The 18,072-nt window shown below is 43.0% G+C and overlaps 1 protein-coding gene across 1 annotated transcript in view; it reads left to right on the forward strand.

The window, feature by feature from the left end:
- LOC128684221 (carboxypeptidase N subunit 2-like) overlaps window positions 1–18,072 on the forward strand; it is a 115,112-nt gene that overhangs the window by 8,559 nt on the left and 88,481 nt on the right. The window lies entirely within an intron of this gene.

Raw genomic sequence — 18,072 nt, forward strand, 5'->3', positions numbered from 1 at the left:
CAAGATGTATTTCTATAACACTGTTATAAGCCACTTCAGTTAAAAGGGGAATATTATAACACCTGTGAAGGTCTTGTATTGAATAGAACTAAGTTACCACACTGCTTTTCTTTAATTCAAACCTGATTTCCTTCCTTTTCCCCAGGGGCTGCATATCTTCTTGCGTGGCTCGAATTTACCTTTAAAATGTTAATTACGTATTTCTGGAGAGGTACCTATAGGACGTTCCTTGAATTTCTTTTCTCCAGCTTTTCGATTTTATTTCGCGCATAATATAGAAGACTTTATCCAATCAGCTTCAAATTTTCAATACTCGTGTACGGTAACAAGGACCAAATTCCTGGAACAATTGGCATGTTCACGCTTTCTATGACCAAAGGTACTGAAGCTATTTCCATCTTCTTGGAATGCCTCAGATAACTTCCAAAATCCTCAGTAGCAGAGCTTCAGACGTCCAAGATAAAGATACCAAAATATTCAACGATGCTGGAGAGTGAAATTCAGATGTGTAGGTGCAGATCTGACCATTTAATATGTAATTAGTGTAAAATTTTGATTCCCATTAAATAATTTTCAGTTTACCTCTTCAGATCAGTTTCAATCTTTAATAGTTATGCATCTTAGAATCAGGATAGTAACTATTAAGTTCATTTTACCTGGAGACAAATTTGTTGATGTAGTAAAATAACATAAAAAATTGGAATCTTTGAAAAATCTATGTCTTAAAGTTATCGTTGTTGGTGGTGTTCCTGGACACACGACTCCCGCGGCTCTTCAGTCACATAACACCGAATTTGACAGTTTTATTGAATAGTCATATGTTTTTATTCAATAACTAACGAATGGGTTTTTTTTCTGACTGGCTTCAAAATATTATTAATGATGTATTGTATAATAAGGACAGTAGTCCAAAAGTTTAGTCTGAGCGGATACAAATTTGAAATTTTACAGCAGTAGTTAGAAAACTTGGAATCAATGGATTCTGATCAATTACCTGAGAATACTTGTTCTGATCGGCTTCAAACTTTTACCATTCATGGGCTGTTTTACAACACAGTTTGACACTCACTTTCAGATGCGTAAATTTAAATTTTCCCACTTTCATTAAACAAATTGTTTCCCCATGTAATAACTAGTGAATGTCTCTTCTGATGAACTTCAAATCCTAAATCTGGATAGGAAATATTTATGCATTAATTATGGTTGTGTGGATGCCAGGTTGCCAATATTGTTGGCATCTTTCATAAAACTGGAGTTTTTTTATCAAAATAAAAAAAAATAATTCTTACAGGATTATAGATAATTTTAAATAGAATGTAAATAATAAAAAAAGCGAAAATACAAACAATAAAAATACCTGGTTTTATGATGCTTTAGACTTTAACGAGGGAAAGTTGATTATTATTTACAAGAATATTCTCGTTTACTTTGTCTCAAATTTTTCATCTATTACTTGAGAACACCTTATTCGATCGGCTTCAAATTTGCAGTTCTTGTGGAAAGCATTTTAGGCAAGAATCATGGGCTCATTTGCATACGCAGATGCCCTTTGCATAATACAACACAGGTCATTACCAAATTTTGTTTGTGTGTGACTGGTGGAGACAGACGCCTCTGATCACCTTCAGACTTTCCACATCTGTGTATCTTACTTAGAAGAAGGTTGGTATACTTAATGTAGTGTGTTGATGACATTTTGCCACTTTTATTCTCCAAATTGCATTGTATTATTTTTGCTTATTGCAAGGAGCTGGACTTCTAGCTTGGATCGAATCTGAATGCCTCCCATTCTCATAAGAACTATATGGCCCCTGCGGGTTTGTTGCTTTCCTCTGATTAAACTATAACAATTGTGAACGGCATGAGTCTTCAATGGTTGATGCATTGTATGTAATGGATGGAACGTGTCGTGGGTTAAAGGTTGTGTAGGCACAAATTTTGTTGGACTCTGTGCAATAACTGGAAAATGCTTCTTCTGGTCGGCTTTAAACTTTTTAGTGCTTTCGCCATTTTATGAATCAAGTTGATTTTTGTGAAATAATGTCTTTTCTGATGAGAAATAAGCCAGTGCTTGGATTTATTTGGTTATCTTGGGTTAAATCAACTTAATGTTCATTAATGTTCCATAAAGACCAATGTATTGTACACTAAGCTTTTGTACACTAAGCTTTTGTACACTAAGCTTTCTTTCTTACTTACTGCACTTTGTTATAACCTGGCCACTCTTACCTGGAGAGAAAAGTTTGAATTGATTTTGGCCTGTGTAGGTCCCATTTTTTTTTGAGGGGGGGGCTGGGTACTGGAAAATTTTAAATATTATTTTTAATGCAATCATTTCTGAGTGTCACATTTAATTAGCTTCATTCCTTCCAAGCTGATTACTTAATAATGCAACTTCTGAGCGGCTTCAAGCATAATGTGCTTATGTATTGTAGGATATCGGTCTTTTTGAAAAGTTCAAATTGTATTTGGGCTATGAAATACCTTATTTTACAAATTTTATTGAAGACATCTGGATATATAGTTTCCATATGATGACTGATAAATGTCTCTTCAAATTTCTTTCAAATCTTCAACGATAATATTCAACTGCATTATCAAATCTTGTACACTGAGGCACTGGGGACTGGGGACTGGGGACTGGGGTTGTGGAATTCGGGGATACCTTCATCAGAGCGAGAAAGGCATTTAGTTATATTACGGGAGCCGAGTCTTAGCGCCAGCCCGAGAAGCGAGGGGAAGGGGGAGCCCAGGGCGCTGTCTCGGGACTGCATGAAGACCTTGAAGAACATTCCTTCATCTCATGCCTACGCAGATGACGCCACTCTTATCTGTAGTTCAAAAACATCCTGGCCGCCTTTGAGATCACCGCCTTGCGCGTGCATGGGTCTGGAGAATGTTCTGGTAGATTATGTAGTCATGGAGAGTGACTGTGTAATCCTTGATATATTACATGGTCATTGAGAATGTTGTTGTCACTGTTAGTAGTGTTATCCTTGTTGTCACTGTTAGCAGTGTTTCCATTGTTGTGGTAGGCCACTGTTAGTAGTGTTCCTGTTGTAGTGGTCGCTGTTAGTGGTGTTCCTTTTGTTGTGGTGGTCCCTGTTCGTACTGTTGATCTTGGGGTGATAGTGTTAGCAGTGACTCGTGTTCGTACACGGACCAAGGAACTCGGGTACGTGCATTGACGAAGGAACTTGGGTACGTACTAGTAATATAAATGGTTGATTGCTGAGCTTTTTTTTTTTAACACAGCGGCCGTCGCCCACCGAGGCAGGGTGACCAAACAAAGAGGAAACGCACTAACACATTCAGTCAGAGTCTTTGTATAAACCTTGGTAACTGATACCCACAAACTGGTTTAAAAAGACATGTGAGCAATTACCAGGGCATATTTATCAGAAAACGTTTCGGTCCTGAGACCTTGATCACTGCTAACATACAGTCTCGTCAGAAGCACCTATGTCACTGTTCAGATGACTTTCCAAACTACAACATCCCCACCTCTCCTTCACTGTACCTCCCACCAGCAGGACTGAAATCCGACTAACCGGTTTCCCCTGAATCCCTACATAAATGTTAACTTGGTCACACTCCAGCAGCACGTCAGATTGCAAAAACCTCATGTCTTAACACCCAAAGCCTTTTTCCCCTCCCTTCAACCCTTTCTGGGACTACCTTTAGCCCTCCTCCTCTCCTTCCCTGATTTATACACCCTCCTAGTCATCGTATTTGCTCCATCCACACTAAGTACCCAAACCACTTCTAAAATCCCTCCTCAGTCCTCTAAATTATATATTTGATAACCCCACACTTGCATCTAATTTCCTTGCTTCGAATTCTCTGCATAATATTCACACTACACATTGCCCTCAGACACGACATCTCTACCGCCTCCTGACTCCTCGTCGCTGCAATGTGTATAATTCATGATTCACACCCATAAAACAACGTTGGTACCACTATACTTTGGTACGCTTCCGTTTCTGCCTCCAATGTTCTTTGACTCCACATATACCTCGATGCACCACCCACCTATTTCCCATTTTTCTATTCTAGGGTTTACCTCATCTTTCGTAGACTCATCTGTCGACGTGTTCACTTCCAAACATCTGAACACATTTACATCCTTCATATTCCCGCCTTCCATTCTAATATCTAATCTTTCACTACCTACATATTTTGTTCCGCACATCTCATTACTCTTTCTTATGTTCACCTTCAATTTCCTTATGTTTGCATTCCTTCCCAGAGTCCTCCATCAATCGTTGCAACTTGTCTTCAGAATCATAAAAATGTGTCATCAGGAAAGAACAACTATGACAACTTATACTCTGTATCTTTTAATCCCACACCTCCCCCAACCCCCTAACTAACACTTCCTTTAAAATCCTATCTCTCCTATCTCCGTGAGGACATCACAAATCCCTGTCTTAGGCCAACTTTTACTTGAAAGTGATCCCCTCTCTCCTTCATACCTTAACCCGAGCTTCACTCTCTACATTAAAACTCTTCACTACGTTTAGTAAACAACAGCAGCAACAGGAACGATAATAATGATATTTTTATACTGGTGAAACAGATTACCAAAATATCTGTTAACTTTCTAAATTTATTTTCTCGTGAGTGTTAAATACAGGAAAATTGTGCTTATCATTGTATTTACAGTGGGTGTGGCTCCTGACCACACCCAGTATATATACAGTGAGTGTGGCTCCTGACCACACCCAGTATATATACAGTGGGTGTGGCTCCTGACCACACCAAATATACATACAGTGGGTGTGATTCCTGACCACACCCAGTGTGTAAACAGTGGGTGTGGCTCCTGCACCACACCTCCCTCACCACCTGCACAACACCTCCCTGAGCGTGAGCTGACATTATTACTCAGAATGACTGGAGTTTGTCTTGTACTCCAATCTTGTTTTCATTTCCTCGAGCCTTATGTAACAGTAAATGAAATTTGTCCTCATTTATCATCAAATTGTTTTCAGTAGAACCACTGGAAGACCTGATTTATATCAGCTTGGAGGCTCACTGTGATTTCTGTGAATGCCACTGTCATGCAGATTCTTGTATTTTCTGTAGAGGATGATACGGAGCTATGGTTCATGTCCCTGTCAATATCGTATATGAGAATGAGAAAGAGCGATGAGGAGAGTACTGTGCCTTGAGGAACAGAGGTCTACACTACAGTAGCCCTTGTTTTTTTATGAATTAGGCATATGTGCAATATCTGAGTATTTTTACTTTGTAGACGTTTCCCCATCCAGTGGTTTTTATTAATATAATTCGTGGACATAATCTGAAGACTGTAGAAATATATACAGAAGGCAGTGAAAGATGAGGTAACCAGTCCCTCAGCCTAGGAGCTGGTGAGCACTGTAGTCCTGAAGAATCTGAAGCTCAGAGGTACAAAGGACATTTCCACAACCTTCTTGCCTACTCCTGGTTCAACTGTTGGTCAATCTCATCTGACTCCAGTACATAAGCGCCGATCTTCCTGCCTGCGCTTCAGATTCTTCAAGACTATGGTGCTCACTGTCTTCTGTATATATTTTTACAGATTTCAGATTATGTCCATGTATTATATTGATAAAGCAACTGGATGACGAAGTGTCTACAAAATAAAGATACACAGATATTGCATGTGTCTAATTCATCATTTTGCTGGTATTGTATACCATTTATATACAGCCCTTGATTTTGCTCTTCTTTCTACTACTCTTTGGGTTTTACTAGTTAGCAAGTTAGATATCCATCTGCCCACCTTTCAGTCATTCATTTTCATTTTGTGCGCAGTTACCCCATGGCGGAACTTGTCAAATGCTTTTGCAAAGTCGGTGTATACTACACTGCATTTTGCCTGTCTTCTAGTGTATCCAAGACCATGTCGCGAAGGTCTAGGAATTGCGAGAGGCAGTAGCGACCTGTTGTGAACCCGTACTGACCTGGGTTGTGCAACTGCTTCGAGTCCATGTGAATAGAAGTCTTACTTCTTAAAATACTTACAAAAATCCTGATAATGTGGGACTTCAGTACTAGCGGTCTATAGTTTTTAAATTCGTTTTTGCCACCTTTGTGCAGTTGGGCCATATCAGTGGTTTTTAGTGACTAAGGGATGACTCCAGTGCCCAGGTTCCTTCTCTGTAGAATATTTAAAGCACATGATAATGGCTTCAGCCATTCTTGATGAATATGAAGTTCCACGAGTCAGGGCCCGGGATGGACTGTATGGGTATACAATCACCGACTTCTTCGAAGTCAAGTGTAATTAGGTTTATGTCAGAGATTATGGATATGTTTGCAGAGATTGGCGTCTTGTTCATGAAAAACTCATTTTGCTCATATGATTAATGGTTCACTGAACACTGATTTTTATTGGGATCTGAGTATTTTGTTCCTTTCTTTGTTGTCGTTATTGTATGTTCCATCTCCTTTAATCAAAGGCCCGATACCAGATATTTTTGCACTGTACTTTGCTTATGAGAAGAGGTATTTATGAATTTTTGCTCCCTTTGTCTCTCCTGGACTCTTTATGATGCATCCAGTTTCAGCTCAGTGTTTTCTATTTCTCCAGCTAGTCATGCTTTCATTCTATAGGTAGTCTGCTACCTTTAAGGAGCTCTGTTATCCGCATCTTCGTTTCTTGAGGGCGCACCTCTCCCTGTCTAATATGCACCTTCTCTTCCTCCTTGGAAGTGCTATGTGTCTGGATCATACTTCTAGTGTCATCGAGCTCATCCTGTCGAATTTAAAAGTGTCTTTCACACTATAATGTTCCATGCTACATCATCATTCTTTGTAAAAATAAGATTTAGTCTGGGCGGTTCTGCTGTTTGCTGGCTTAGGCAAATTTATTGTAGTCTTAGTAGTTATTTAAAGTGAGATTGTTCATCCAGACTGGCTCCTAGGATTCTCTCTGTTGCATTCTTCGATTTCAGGTGTCGTAAACTGAAGTTACTATGCAATGGGATATTTGAGGTCGGGTTTGATAGGCTTTGAAGACAGTGCTCGAGTTTCATCAGTTGACCTTTGAACTACTGGGGAATTGCATTTTGTGGTTTATATACAGATACAATAATTAGATTATGGTTTTTAATTTTAGACTTAACAACTTCTACTACATCTTTCGTGATGCTTACACCCCATCCTCCTCAACCTTGTCGCTTGTTTTTCTGGTCACATCTTAGTAAACTGTATCCAGGTATTCATGTTTCAATGTCAGAGTAGCCTTCAATGTGGGTCTCTGTAAAGGTTGCAAACATTGCATTAAACTTGGTAAGGAGACCACTAATGAACGGCATTTTATTGTTACTCGGTTTAAGACCTTGAATGTTTGTGAAGACTAATAATGTTATGTTGCTTGTTGTTGTGCCGGGGAGGGGCGGGGGCTTTTCTGCTAGTTTTAATATCTGTGGCTCTGAAGAGCCAGCCACTACCTTTGTTTACAGTTCAGAATTGTTCCTAGATGGTTATATATTCTTACCATATCTTGCCATTGTTTTCCATTTCCTGGCACTAAAAAAAATCTTTGTTGTCTATATAGTTGCAATTTTCATGCTAATTGTACATTAATGTTCCTTTGTGCACCTCATCTCCTTCATGTGGAATGCTGGACAGTTTGCATTATATACTGCATAACAGCATATTGTTGGGTAAAAGTATACGCATAGCGACACATTCCATTTATATTTTCAGTTGCTCTATGTTTGCAAATTTCCAATGCGGGTTGCCGACCCAACCGGATTTCCCGATGACCTAGTTTTATCGTTTCCGGGTTGAGTACCGTTTAGTCTGAAGTGACTTCAACAGACTCATGAACTCCTGAATCTGTTAAGAGGATTTGCAGTAAAACCAGTACTAGGGCTGGAGACTCTGGGATACGTCTGGTTACGTCTGCCTCTTCCACTGAGTCTGCAGTCATATTCAAGTTACAATAAGGTGATTTATATATATATATATATATATATATATATATATATATATATATATATATATATATATATATATATATATATATATATATATATATGTGTATATATATATATAAATATATATATATATATATATATATATATATATATATTATTTATTATTTTTTATTATCACACTGGCCGATTCCCACCAAGGCAGGGTGGCCCGAAAAAGAAAAGCTTTCACCATCATTCACTCCATCACTGTCTTGCCAGAAGGGTGCTTTACACTACAGTTTTTAAACTGCAACATTAACACCCCTCCTTCAGAGTGCAGGCACTGTACTTCCCATCTCCAGGACTCAAGTCCGGCCTGCCGGTTTCCCTGAATCCCTTCATAAATGTTACTTTGCTCACACTCCAACAGCACGTCAAGTATTAAAAACCATTTGTCTCCATTCACTCCTATCAAACACGCTCACGCATGCCTGCTGGAAGTCCAAGCCCCTCGCACACAAAACCTCCTTTACCCCCTCCCTCCAACCCTTCCTAGGCCGACCCCTACCCCGCCTTCCTTCCACTACAGACTGATACACTCTTGAAGTCATTCTGTTTCGCTCCATTCTCTCTACATGTCCGAACCACCTCAACAACCCTTCCTCAGCCCTCTGGACAACAGTTTTGGTAATCCCGCACCTCCTCCTAACTTCCAAACTACGAATTCTCTGCATTATATTTACACCACACATTGCCCTCAGACATGACATCTCCACTGCCTCCAGCCTTCTCCTCGCTGCAACATTCATCACCCACGCTTCACACTCATATAAGAGCGTTGGTAAAACTATACTCTCATACATTCCCCTCTTTGCCTCCAAGGACAAAGTTCTTTGTCTCCACAGACTCCTAAGTGCACCACTCACTCTTTTTCCCTCATCAATTCTATGATTCACCTCATCTTTCATAGACCCATCCGCTGACACGTCCACTCCCAAATATCTGAATACGTTCACCTCCTCCATACTCTCTCCCTCCAATCTGATATTCAATCTTTCATCACCTAATCTTTTTGTTATCCTCATAACCTTACTCTTTCCTGTATTCACCTTTAATTTTCTTCTTTTGCACACCGTACCAAATTCATCCACCAATCTCTGCAGCTTCTCTTCAGAATCTCCCAAAAGCACAGTGTCATCAGCAAAGAGCAGCTGTGACAACTCCCACTTTGTGTGTGATTCTTTATCTTTTAACTCCACGCCTCTTGCCAAGACCCTCGCATTTACTTCTCTTACAACCCCATCTATAAATATATTAAACAACCACGGTGACATCACACATCCTTGTCTAAGGCCTACTTTTACTGGGAAAAAATTTCCCTCTTTCCTACATACTCTAACTTGAGCCTCACTATCCTCGTAAAAACTCTTCACTGCTTTCAGTAACCTACCTCCTACACCATACACTTGCAACATCTGCCACATTGCCCCCTTATCCACCCTGTCATACGCCTTTTCCAAATCCATAAATGCCACAAAGACCTCTTTAGCCTTATCTAAATACTGTTCACTTATATGTTTCACTGTAAACACCTGGTCCACACACCCCCTACCTTTCCTAAAGCCTCCTTGTTCATCTGCTATCCTATTCTCCGTCTTACTCTTAATTCTTTCAATTATAACTCTACCATACACTTTACCAGGTACACTCAACAGACTTATCCCCCTATAATTTTTGCACTCTCTTTTATTCCCTTTGCCTTTATACAAAGGAACTATGCATGCTCTCTGCCAATCACTAGGTACCTTACCCTCTTCCATACATTTATTAAATAATTGCACCAACCACTCCAAAACTATATCCCCACCTGCTTTTAACATTTCTATCTTTATCCCATCAATCCCGGCTGCCTTACCCCCTTTCATTTTACCTACTGCCTCACGAACTTCCCCCACACTCACAACTGGCTCTTCCTCACTCCTACAAGATGTTATTCCTCCTTGCCCTATACACGATATCACAGCTTCCCTATCTTCATCAACATTTAACAATTCCTCAAAATATTCCCTCCATCTTCCCAATACCTCTAACTCTCCATTTAATAACTCTCCTCTCCTATTTTTAACTGACAAATCCATTTGTTCTCTAGGCTTTCTTAACTTGTTAATCTCACTCCAAAACTTTTTCTTATTTTCAACAAAATTTGTTGATAACATCTCACCCACTCTCTCATTTGTTCTCTTTTTACATTGCTTCACCACTCTCTTAACCTCTCTCTTTTTCTCCATATACTCTTCCCTCCTTGCATCAATTCTACTTTGTAAAAACTTCTCATATGCTAACTTTTTCTCCCTTACTACTCTCTTTACATCATCATTCCACCAATCGCTCCTCTTCCCTCCTGCACCCACTTTCCTGTAACCACAAACTTCTGCTGAACACTCTAACACTACATTTTTAAACCTACCCCATACCTCTTCGACCCCATTACCTATGCTCTCATTAGCCCATCTATCCTCCAATAGCTGTTTATATCTTACCCTAACTGCCTCCTCTTTTAATTTATAAACCTTCACCTCTCTCTTCCCTGATGCTTCTATTCTCCTTGTATCCCATCTACCTTTTACTCTCTGTGTAGCTACAACTAGAAAGTGATCTGATATATCTGTGGCCCCTCTATAAACATGTACATCCTGAAGTCTACTCAACAGTCTTTTATCTACCAATACATAATCCAACAAACTACTGTCATTTCGCCCTACATCATATCGTGTATACTTATTTATCCTCTTTTTCTTAAAATATGTATTACCTATAACTAAACCCCTTTCTATACAAAGTTCAATCAAAGGGCTCCCATTATCATTTACACCTGGCACCCCAAACTTACCTACCACACCCTCTCTAAAAGTTTCTCCTACTTTAGCATTCAGGTCCCCTACCACAATTACTCTCTCACTTGGTTCAAAGGCTCCTATACATTCACTTAACATCTCCCAAAATCTTTCTCTCTCCTCTGCATTCCTCTCTTCTCCAGGTGCATACACGCTTATTATGACCCACTTCTCGCATCCAACCTTTACTTTAATCCACATAATTCTTGAATTTACACATTCATATTCTCTTTTCTCCTTCCATAACTGATCATTTAACATTACTGCTACCCCTTCCTTTGCTCTAACTCTCTCAGATACTCCAGATTTAATCCCATTTATTTCCCCCCACTGAAACTCTCCTACCCCCTTCAGCTTTGTTTCGCTTAGAGCCAGGACATCCAACTTCTTTTCATTCATAACATCAGCAATCATGTGTTTCTTGTCATCCGCACTACATCCACGCACATTTAAGCATCCCAGTTTTATAAAGTTTTTCTTCTTCTCTTTTTTAGTAAATGTATACAGGAGAAGGGGTTACTAGCCCATTGCTCCCGGCATTTTAGTCGCCTCATACGACACGCATGGCTTACGGAGGAAAGATTCTTTTCCACTTCCCCATGGACAATAGAAGAAATAAAAAAGAACAAGAGCTATTTAGAAAAAGGAGAAAAACCTAGATGTATGTATATATATATATGCATGTGCGTGTCTGTGAAGTGTGACCAAAGTGTAAGTAGGAGTAGCAAGATATCCCTGTTATCTAGCGTGTTTATGAGGCAGAAAAAGAAACCAGCAATCCTACCATCATGCAAAACAGTTACAGGTTTTTGTTTCACAGTCATCTGGCAGGACGGTAGTACTTCCCTGGGTGGTTGCTGTCTACCAACCTACTACCTACATATATATATATATATATATATATATATATATATACATATATATATATATATATATATATATATATATATATATATATATATATATATATATATATATATATATATATATATATATATATATATATATATATATATATATATATATATATATATATATATATATATATATATATATATATATATATATATATATATATATATATATATATATATATATATATATATATATATATATATATATATATATATATATATATATATAATATAATATATTATATATATATAATATATATATATATATATATATATATATATATATATATATATATATATATATATACATAATATATTATATATATTAATATATATATATGGATCTGCAGGAGGTTACACTGGAATTCGACCTCGGCACCTCAAAGAGATGGTAAATCCAGTACTCGGTGAATCTGCATCAATTCTTCTCACCGAGTTAACAACTTTCGTCAACAATTGCCTGGCTGGGCGAATCCCAGAAGAAATTAATTAAACCTTTCTTTTCTGGAGCCTCACTATGTACTTTGAAGAAGAGGGATGGGGGAATCAGACCCATTGCAGTTGGAAACACTCTTCGCCGTCTCGTTGCCAAAGCAGCAGTGAGAAACATTCGCCTAGAAGCTGCCACTTTACTCCAGCCACACCAACTGGGCTTTGGGGTCTCTCAAGGCAATGAAGCTGCAGCTCATGCGGCAAGGGCCTACATCAGGGACCTACCAGAAGACAAGGCCATAGTCAAACTTGATTTTAGAAATGCCTTTAATATGGTGAAGAGAGATGCTGTTTTGCCAGCTGTTCGGGTTCGGTTCCCCAGTCTCTTTCCCTTCATTTCAGCCGGCTACAGCATACCCTCAATTCTTTTGTTTGGAGAACATGAAATTCAATCATCAGAGGGTGTTCAGCAGGGTGACCCACTCGCTCCACTTCTCTTCTGCTTGGCAGTAAGAGAACTAACTTCCAGCCTACGCAGTGAGCTCAATATCTGGTACCTGGATGACGGCACTCTGGCAGGTACTGAAGAGTCCCTCGTGGGGGACCTACAACTGGTGAAAACACAGGGAGAAGACTTGGGACTCATCCTCAATCCCTCCAAGTGTGAAATCATCACAGCGAACCAGGAAATAATCAATGCTGTGCGAAGAATCCTCCCAGAAGTCTCAACTACAACTCCGTCCAACAGTACCCTCTTGGGGGCACCGCTGGGTCACCAGGCCATCGATACTGTCCTCAGGGACAAATTGAATGACCTGATGAGAATGGAGGAGAGAATAAGCGATCTTGATGCCCATGATGCTCTGTATCTCCTCACAAGGTGTCTTACTATGCCAAGACTCACTTACTTCTTGAGGTGTGCACCCTCTTTTGACAACCCAACACTCGATGAATATGACGCACACCTGAGATCAACTTTTAAAAAGCACTGAACCTGTCACTAGAGGATGAGCAATGGGATCAGGCAACCCTCCCAGTGCGACTGGGAGGTATAGGGGTGCGTAAAGCAACGCATGTTGCTTTACCTGCTTTTCTGTCTTCGTGTTTGGCTTCCAGTACATTAGTCAAGAAGATAGTGCCCGAACGCTTGAGAGACTTGGTAGGAGCTCAAGACCCCAGGTTTACTGAAGCAGCGATTCGGTGGGACACCCTTACAGACTCCTCCAGTAGACCAGCTCCTCCCAAACAGCACAAACAGTCCCACTGGGACAAACCGATCATGGAAAAAATCGCCAACACAATGCTCTCCAATGCTTCAGGAAAGAACAAAGTTCGTCTCCTAGCAGTGAAGGCACAACACTCAGGAGATTTCCTGTTAGCTGTTCCCAATTCCTCCCTGGGCACCCGTCTCGACCCACAGGCCATTCGGATTGGTGTTGCTCTTCGCCTAGCCGCCCCCATCCTCACCGAACATAGGTGTATTTGCGGCAGGGCGACAGCTGATCAATTCGGACTTCATGGTCTCGTGTGCCACACAGCAGAAGGGAAGTATGCCAGACATGAGGAGATCAATGACATAATAAAGAGAAGCCTCGCCACAGCCCGTTGCCCAGCTCAACGGGAACCCCAAGTACAGAGGTCTGATGGAAGTTAAAAGCGTCCTGATGGAGCCACTATGCTACCCTGGAAGGACGGAAAGCAGATTGCCTGGGACTACACCTGTGCTGCCACATTGGCAGACACCTACTTGCCATACTCTGTAGTGGAAGGGGGTGGAGCTGCCAGCCACAGGGAGACCCAGAAGATCCGAAAATATGAAGACCTTCCCCCTTGCTATAACTTCATTCCAATAGGGTCGGAGACCCTTGGAGCATGGGACAAGTGTGCTCTAAAGTTCCTCAAAGAGCTGGGTGAAAAGCTCATCATAGAAACCAAGGACCACAGGGCGACCAGCTTCCTCTTTCAGAGACTCAGTGTTGCGATCCAGAGAGGAAATGCCTGCAGCATTCTGGGCACGCAGCCCACCGCAGGGGAGCTGAACGAAGTATTCGAGATGTAGCTCTGAGTTACCTATGTTGTTTTACTTTCTGTTGTATTTTTGTGAATGTTTGGCCAATGTATTTTGTTTTTAAATAAAACATACTTGAAATATAGGGGTGGTAGGAGAAAATTCTCAAGCAGCTTCTGGGAAAACCTTGAGTTTTCCCTGAAGCAAGTTTATTCTTTTCTCTGAGGATGAGGGTCCCCAAGACAGTTCTAGAGGTGGTACCTCCCTATATAAATATATATATATATATATATATATATATATATATATATATATATATATATATATATATATATATATATATATATATATATATATATAATGTTGTATTCACCAGCCTCTCTATCATGTTCTTCCTGGATGTGAGTCATTCCTTTTTTACTCCCGTTTCCTGTATCTGCGTTTCCCTTCTATTTTGTGTAATATGCTAAGAAGACTATCTAGGAGAAGCCCTGTGTTCGCCCTCACCACACCCAGTGTGTTTACAGTGGGTGTGGGCCCTGCGCCACACCTCCCTCACCACACCCAGTGTGTTTACAGTGGGTGTGGGTCCTGCGCCACACCTCCCTCATCACACCCAGTGTGTTTATAGTGAGTGTGGGTCCTGCGCCACACCTCTACCTTACCCTATGATATACCTTACGTTTCCTCCTCTCTCTCTCTCTCTCTCTCTCTCTCTCTCTCTCTCTCTCTCTCTCTCTCTCTCTCTCTCTCTCTCTCTCTCTCTCTCTCTCTCTTTCTCTCTCTTTTTCTCTCTCCCCATCCCATCCTTCTTATTCCTACCATTCATCCCCCGGCCCCTTCTCATTACTCCTCTTCCTTTACCTTTCTATGTTTCATTCCCTTTCACTCATTTCCTTATATTTCCTTGCCCACTATTGTTTCCTTTCCCTCATTCATAGTTTTGCCTTCTCTTCACCTCACTCTCTCCCCTTCCCCATCCCCCTCCCATTCCCCATCCCCCTCCGCTTCCCCACCCCCTCCCATTCCCCCTCCCCCTCCCCTTCCCCCACCCCCTCCCCGTCCTCACCCCCTCCCATTCCCCATCCCCCTCCCCTTCCCCACCCCCTACCCTTCCCATCCCCCTCCCCTTCCCCACCCCCTCCCCTTCACCACCCCCTCCCATTCCCCACCCCCTTTCCTTCCCCTCCCCTTCCCCACCCCTCCCCTCCCTCATCCACCTCCCCTTCCCCACCCTCCTCCCATTCCCCAACCCCCCCTTCCCGACACCCCTCCCCATCCCCCTCTCCTTTCCCACCCCTCCCATTCCCCATCTCCCTTTCCCCACCCCCTTCCATTCCCCACCCTCTCCCCTTCCCCACCCCTCCCTCATTCCCCTCCCATTCCCCACACCCCTTCCATTCCCCCTCCCCCTCCCCTTCTTCACACCCCTCCCCTTCCCCATCCCCCTCCCCTTCCCAACCCCCCTCCCATGCCCCATCTCCCTCCCTTTCCCCACCCCCTCCCCTTTTCCATCATCCTCCCCTTCACCACCCCCTTCCATTTCCCATCCCTCTCCCCTTCCCCACCCCTCCCCTTCCCAACCCTCCTTTCACCCTCCCATTCCCCTCTCCTTCTCCACCCCCTCCCCTTCTCCATTCCCCTCCCCTTCCCCACCTCCCTCCCATTCCCCATCCCCTCCCCTTCCTAATCCCCATTCCCTTCACCCCCCTCCCATTCCCCATCCCCCTCTCCTTCCCCACTCCATCTCCTTCCCCACTCCCTCCCATTCCCCCTCCCCTTCCCCATCCCCCTCCCCTTCTCAACCCCCTCTCATTCCCCATCCCCCTCCCCTTCTCAACCCCTTCTTATTCCCCCTCCCCCTCCCCTTCCCCATCCCCTCCCCTTCCCCCTCCCCTTCCCCATCCCCTCCCCTTCCCCATCCCCCTCCCATTCCCCACCCCCTTCCCTTCACCATGCCCCTCCCCTTCACCCCCCTCTCATTCCCCATCCCCCTCCCCTTCTCAACCCCTTCTTATTCCCCCTCCCCCTCCCCTTCCCCATCCCCCTCCCATTCCCCACCCCCTTCCCTTCACCATGCCCCTCCCCTTCACCCCTTTCCCATTCCCCATCCCCCCTCCCCCTCCCCATCCCCCTTTCCTTCCCCACCCCCTCCCCTTCCCCATCCCCCTCCCATCCCCACCTCCTCCCCTTCCCCACCCCTCCCCTTCCCCACCCCCTTCCATTCCCCATCCCCCTCCCCTTCCCCATCCCTCTCCCCTTCCACACCCCCTCCCCTTCCCCCGCCCCCTCCCCGTCCCCACCCTCCCTTTCCCCCCCTCCTCCCCTTCCCCACCCCCTCCCCTTCCCCACCCCCTCCCCTTCCCCACCCCCTCCCATTCCCCATCCCCCTCCCCTTCCCCATCCCCTTCCCCATCCCCATCCCCTCCCCTTCCCCACCCCTCTCCTTCCCCATCCCCTCCCATTCTCCATCCCCATCCCCTTCGCCATCCCTCTCCCCTTCCACACCCCCTCCCATTCCCCATAGCCCTCCCCTTCCCCATCCCCCTCCCCTTCCCCATCCCCTCCCCTTCCCCACCCCCTCCCCGTCCCCCATCCCATCCCCGACCACTCCCTCTCCCTCTGTCCTCGCTTTCCCGTTTAATTAACTAATTTGCCTAAAATGTTCACAATGAATTATTAATAGCAGTAATCTGCGCTAAACGTCTCTCTCTCTCTCTCTCTCTCTCTCTCTCTCTCTCTCTCTCTCTCTCTCTCTCTCTCTCTCTCTCCTCGTGTCTACAAATTTACTATTAATTTTGAAGATTCGCTGAATTTTTTTCCTGCTTGTAATTAAGATTTTATTTCTTTGGCTTTTTTTTTTTCTTTACATTTTCGTTTTTTTTTTTAATCATTTTGACGCTAATTGTTGTTTATGTTAATGTACCGAACAACACTGCAGCACCACACACACATGCACGCACGCACGCGCGCATGCACATGCACGCACGCACACACACATGCACGCACGCATGTACACACACACACACACACACACACACACACACACACACACACACACACACACACACACACACACACACATTTTTTAAAAAAGGAGACAGAAAAGAGGCACTAAACTATAGACCTGTGTCATTGACGTGTATAGTATGCAAAATTATGGAGATTATCAGGAGGAGAGTGGTGGAGCACCTGGAACGGAACAAGAGTATAAACGCCAACCAGCACGGATTCACGGAAGGCAAATCTTGTGTCACAAACCTTCTGGAGTTTTATGATAAAATAACAGAAGTAAGACACGAGAGAGAGGGGTGGGTTGATTGCATCTTCTTGGACTGCAAGAAAGCCTTTGACACAGTTCCTCACAAGAGATTAGTGCAGAAGCTAGAGCATCAGGCGCATATAACAGGAAGGGCACTGCAATGGATCAAAGAATACCTGACAGGGAGACAACAACGAGTCATGGTACGTAATGATGTATCACAGTGGGCACCTGTGACGAGCGGGGTCCCACAGGAGTCGGTCCTAGGACCAGTGCTATTTTTGGTATATGTGAACGACATGATGGAAGGGTTAGACTCAGAAGTGTCCCTGTTTGCAGATGATGTGAAGTTAATGAGGAGAATTAAATCTGATGAGGACCGGGCAGGACTTCAAAGAGACCTGGACAGACTGGACACCTGGTCCAGCAAATGGCTTCTCGAATTTAATCCTGCCAAATGCAAACTCATGAAGATAGGGGAAGGGCACAGAAGACCACAGACAGAGTATAGGCTAGGTGGCCAAAGACTGCAAACCTCACTCAAGGAGAAAGATCTTGGGGTGAGTATAACACCGAGCATGTTTCCGGAAGCACACATCAATCAGATAACTGCTGCAGCATATGGGCGCCTGGCAAACCTGAGAAC

This window comes from Cherax quadricarinatus, chromosome 2 (assembly GCF_038502225.1).
Source record: "Cherax quadricarinatus isolate ZL_2023a chromosome 2, ASM3850222v1, whole genome shotgun sequence".
NCBI classification, from domain to species: domain Eukaryota; kingdom Metazoa; phylum Arthropoda; class Malacostraca; order Decapoda; family Parastacidae; genus Cherax; species Cherax quadricarinatus.